This window comes from Bos indicus x Bos taurus, chromosome 15, assembly GCF_003369695.1.
Source record: "Bos indicus x Bos taurus breed Angus x Brahman F1 hybrid chromosome 15, Bos_hybrid_MaternalHap_v2.0, whole genome shotgun sequence".
NCBI classification, from domain to species: Eukaryota; Metazoa; Chordata; class Mammalia; order Artiodactyla; family Bovidae; genus Bos; species Bos indicus x Bos taurus.
In genome coordinates this window covers 60,037,503-60,043,141 of record NC_040090.1, presented here as the reverse complement: position 1 = coordinate 60,043,141, position 5,639 = coordinate 60,037,503, and the positions used below count along the sequence as shown (strand labels likewise).

The 5,639-nt window shown below is 45.8% G+C and overlaps 1 pseudogene; it reads left to right on the top strand.

Moving 5' to 3' along the window:
* Positions 1–242: 242 nt before the first annotated feature.
* Positions 243–2,370, top strand: LOC113905055 (annotated as a pseudogene).
* Positions 2,371–5,639: the final 3,269 nt, after the last annotated feature.

The window sequence follows — 5,639 nt, the reverse complement described above, 5'->3', positions numbered from 1 at the left end:
ACAAAGAAATGGATAAACATGTATTTAGAAGGAAAAGAAATCTATGTGGTCTTATACGATAATGAGCTGCTTTCTTTCATCAGCATATTGTCTCGGAGCACTCCCTTCTGTCTTGTTATTTTGCCTGAAGTCTAGAATAGGGGGTGCCCAAGCATTTCCAAGAGGGCAGGGCAGCCCCTCCTGCAGGGCCTGGGCTCGTGTGTGCTAAGTCTCTTCAGTCGTGTCCAGCTTTGTGCGACACTATGGACTGCAGCCTTCGAGGCTCCTCCTGGGATTCTCCAGGCGAGAATCCTGGAGAGGGAGGTGACTCCTACTCACTAGCCCCTCACTAATCTTCTCCCCTCACTAGCCCCTTTTCTCCCCAGCCAGAAATTTGACTTTTCTTTGGCAAATGGAAATCAGGAATATCTTGGGATCATCTTTGCCTGCTCCCAACTCCTTACCTTCCATCCATCATTCAAGTTTGTCATCTCTCAAGTCCACCCCTTCTTCCAACTACCCACAGCTACCCCCCTGACCATCCACAGCATCTTCCCCTGAATGACTCTAACACCCGCCCAGTTTGTCTCCTGCTTCTCGTCTATTCCATTCTAATCAGTCTGCACCTTTACTTCTTCCTTTTCAGGAAATCTAGATGCGCAAGTATCAACATGAAAGGATAAAATAAATGAAAATGTACCCTTCTTTTTTCTACCATGCTGCTGAAGCAGCATTTCCTAGAGCAAATCTAAACAGATTAAAAACCTACCATGGCTCTCAAGCTCCCATGATAAAAAGCATTCATTCATTTACTCACTCATTCATTCAGCAAGTTTTTGTTGCTTCCTACTAAGTACCAGATATACCATTCTAGATTCTGGAGTTACATTAACAAACGAGTCAGACAGAGCCCCTGCCCTCAAGGAGTTTATAGTCTAGTTGGGTCAAGCCAACAATTAGAGGGCCGTCTCTGACAGGGAGGAACAGGATGTAATGGGAGCACCTAATGTGAATCCAGGGTGTTCTTAGCAGGGCACAGACGGTTTATTCCAAGTATATCAAACATACTTTTCTAGCCTAATTTTTTCTTTGCTTAACCCCTTTCGCATAAGCCAGTCTCCAGTCCTTCCTACACTAAACCACAGCACCTGTGTTCCTGCTGTCCTCTATTCCTGAAAGACCATCCCCCTTATACTAATTATTTTAGTCCACCAGTCAGCCAATATATATTTGTTGAGAATGTACTATGTGCCAAGCACTGTGTAAGCACCAAAGATACAATGCTGAGCAAAAACCGCACTCAATCCCTGCTCCAAAGATCTTGCCCTGGTTAATGGGAAGAAACACACACGAACCAAAGGACCACAGAAGGTCCTCAGTTCCATCTGTGAGGAAGTGCTCTGAGAAGTACCAGGTGCAAAAGAGAGCGTGAAACAGACGAAAGACGGAGTCTGAACCCGTGTCCTCTGCATTGGCAAGTGGATTCCCATTAGACCACCAGTGAAGTCCTAGGCAGAGCCTTTAGAGCCAAGGTAAAGACTGGGCCTTATCCCTAGAGCAATGGCAATCATTTTTTAAATGCAGCCCAGGAAGACTCGTCGTTTGGCTTGTACACAGAGACGGAGCTATCGATATTCAACCGCGGGGCGGAAGGCGTTTGTGAGGGGCCAAGAAAGAGGCCCTCAAGATTCCCAGTGGTGTCCGTGACTTTGGAGCAGAGCCTCAGTGACCAGTCCTACAGCACCTGGTGCTTCGACTATTGCGATGTCCGCACCTGACGATCATCCTGGGGACGGGATGCATGGTGCTCAACCTGTTGATGGCAATTCTGCTGACCGCGGAGGTAACACACCCAAACTCAAGGCTAGCTGTATGAAGTCATTGGCAATTACTGTTCGTCCCGGAGAATGACTGATAATGCCTGTGTTCTTTTTTGCTGTCTCTGTTCTTAATGTTTACAATCAGTTTAATGCTGGTATACGGAGGAATTTCTTATCAATTGGGTTGGTTGATTCTGCTCGTCTGCTCCTGGCTTTTTGACTTCTTTCTCAGCTGCCTGGTTGCTTTCAGTTCTCTCACTTATTTGCCAAGAATCAAAGACTATATGGATCAATTACCTGATTTTCCCTATAAAGGTGACCTCCTGGCATCAGACTCCAGCTACCTCCTGTTCATTGTTCTTGTGTTCTTCGCCTTGTTCATCACTTTAAGGCTTATCTGATCAACTGTGTTTGGGACTGTTATGAATACATCAGCAGCAACATGCTATAGATTGCTGTGTATCCGGCCTTTGAAGCACCTCCCCAGTATGTTTTGCCAACCTATGAAATGGCAGTGAAGATGCCTGGGAAAGAACCAACGCCTCCTTATATACCTGCCTGAAGAAATTCTGCCTTTGTCAATAAACCCTGTACCACCTTTTTGTCCTGATACATGTTTGATACAAAGTACATTTTCCTTTGTTCAAGTATTTATTTTCAAACACTGACAAGCTATTTGGATATCAGATTGTGTTGTTGCTGTTGTTAAGAATATTACATTTTAGTCATTTTTGAAGATTATCTAGGTTAAGCAAGAGCAAAATGCCATTGTTTGCCTTTGATGGGGGTTGGTGGAAAGGGGGTATTCTCTACAAGTATTCTTTTTTAACTTTGCACTTTCTTTTTATAATAGTTTGCGTTTCGGTTATTTGCTGTCCTGGATACTTTCAGAAAGAATGAATTCAATATTCAGGGTGAATGAGTTCAGTGTAAGATCTGACGTTTTCAGCTATGAGAACAGGAAAAATATGTCACATTTTATTTGACTGTGGAAGATGATGGTTGCATGTTTCTAATGTGTATGTGCTTCCATCTTTGAGATAAGATGCTTTAATAAATCTCTTAAATATACATTTTTTTAAAGCAGCCCAGGGATGTGATCAGCTTGCACCATCCTTTAAGACCCAAGTCAATTGTCCCTCTGTCTTCCCAATACCCCAGACAGTCCCTGTCCTGGAAAGCTCCCTCCAGCAGCCCAGGCACCCTGCACAGGGGTGACGAGCGAGGTGACAGGTAGGTCCTCAGCAGCGGTGGCACACAGTGTGGCACATGGTAAGTGCCCAGTAAAGAGTTTTCCAGCCGCCACTCACTCAATCAACACTTGCAGCTGTCAGCTTTGCTTCCTCTCCACCACCCTGACCAGTCAGGAAAGGTCCACCCTGCTGGGTTGGTTCAGACTCCTATCACGTCTTGGCTTCTAAGCAATCCCTCTGCCTCCCTTCTTTTTTTCTAAATTTATTTTTAATTGGAAGATAATTGCTTTACAATATTATGTTGGTTTCTGCCATATATCAACATGAATCAGCCATAGGTATACAGATGTCCCCTCCCTCTTGGACCTCCCACTCATCCCACCCTATCCCACCCCTCTAGGGTGTCACAGAGCACCAGCTTTGAGTTCCCTGCATCATACAGCAAATTTCCCCTGGCCATCTAATTGTACATACGGTAGTGTGTGTACGTTTCCATGCGACTCTCTCAATGCATCCCGCCCTCTCCTTCCCCCACTGCGTCCACAAGTCTCTGTCTTCTCTGTGTCTTCATCTCTACTGCTGCCCTGCAAATAGGCTCATCAGTCCCATCTTTCTAGATTCCATATTGTGCCTGCCTTCTTTCCCCTCATAACCCATGCTCCACATGCCTGCCAGGGTTCCTTTCTCAACAAAGGTCCGACCGGGCCACTCTGCAGCTTACATAAGCTTTCACCTACTCTCCAAAGCCTGCAGGATCAAACGCACATTCTTCAGGCTAATTATTCAATGCCCCTCACAATCCAATCTCAAACTAATCTTTCTGGCCTCGGGTTTCACTGGATCCTTCCTTCCCTGGACCCTTTATTCCATCTACAGTCAATGCCCTAGAATATTCCTCAAGCAGACCCCCACTGCCACCCCCATGCCTCTACCGAGGCTGCGCTTCCCTCGTGTTTTCACAATTGGAAGACTTCTGGTGCTTCAAAATATAGCTCAATTGCTAACCCATCTCCTCTCAGCCCCCAAATCCAAAATTAGTAATGTCTTTTCTTTGTATTAATACATAGTCATTCCTAGCACCTTGCCCAGTAGTCCCATCCCGTCCCTGCCCTGCGCTGTCCCTCATCAGCCACTGAGGCAGCCATGAAAAGAAGAAACCAGCACAACATTGTAAGGCAATTACCCTCCAATTAAAAAATAAATTAATTAATAAAAAAAAGAGTGGGAGGGACGGGAAAGCAGCTCCCTCTCCCCACGTGGGAGCCTGCATTCCCAGGGGGAAAGGGAAACCAAGCCACGCTTGTTCAAATCTTTAGACAAAGTAACGACCTGACCCGTATTCTAGGAAACGGCTTCTAAGCCTGCAAAGAAGCAGCCATTGTTTCTGGACGATTTCTTAAGCTCAAAAATAAAATATCAAGTCTGTGATTTACATACTATAAATAAAAGTGACCTCCCCAGATGGCTCATTTTGTTCATCAAAGACCTCTTTTTCACTGTGCTTAAAAGCCATTTGCTTTGGGAGCTGTACAGATTTTTATCTCAAGACGTGACCATAGGGAATGCTCGGTGGAGTATGAACTCCAGGATGAATTCCCCACACGCGGAGTCAGCGATGTCTCTGTTGGATGCAAAGGGCGTTTCTCAGCTGCCTTAATCAAGACACAACGGAGTAGCAAAATCAATCAATCATGTGTTTGATTAAAAGCATCTTCCTAAACATCTGCTCCAGGTCAGCAATAGCAAACACCTTAAATCAATGTTAAATGGCTGATGTGACTGTAAAAGCTTTGTCACTCAGAGAAAGTCAGTCAGTCTCTCCATGTACAAATTTTTTTGATATCCACTTTGGCACTCCCTGGGCTTTCCTGGTAGCTCAAACAGTGAAGAATCTGCCTGCAACGCTGGAGACCCGAGTTCAGTTTCTGGGTCGGGAGGATCCCCTGGAGAACGAAATGGCAACCCGCTCCAGTATTCTTGCCTGGAGAATTCCATGGATAAAGAAGCCTGGCAGGCTACAGTCCATGGGGTCGCAAACAGTCAGACACGACTGAGCAACTAAATTTCACTTTTTTGGTCACTTACTGGTCTCTTCTTTCTTCTCCGAGACCGGCTTTCATCAGTTATCCAAAGCACATCAGTGGCTGATTGCGAATGGTGGGGTTGGGGCACTGCACAAAGTCCTCTGCTGTCTTGGAATTCATAGTCCAACGTACACACACATACACGCAAAACAGAGGCAGCAAAATGGTCCCAGTAATATGTTGCGTGGTACATGCAACATAAGCAAAATCAGATTTCTCTCCATGTTCACGTCATCCTGGGTGGGGACAGCTCCTTTGAAGTTTACTCTGTTTTCATGCTCACCCTGGGAGGGACGCGAGGCAAGAGACGTCTATCTCCATTTGATTAATGATCACACCGAGCGCAGAGGGGCTAAACGCTATGCCCAGGTTCATGCTGGTGAGTTCAGTGACAAGGGCAAAACATGCATCTGAATCTTCTGACTTTAAATCCAGAGCTTGCTCCCCCTCTCCAGGGCTGCCTCCCACAGGCCTGAGAAGATCAGAGAAAGACAGACAACGTTGGTGCCCTTGGAGGAAGAGAGAGATCTAGAGCTAGTGTTTAGGTGGGGGAGACAGGAAGA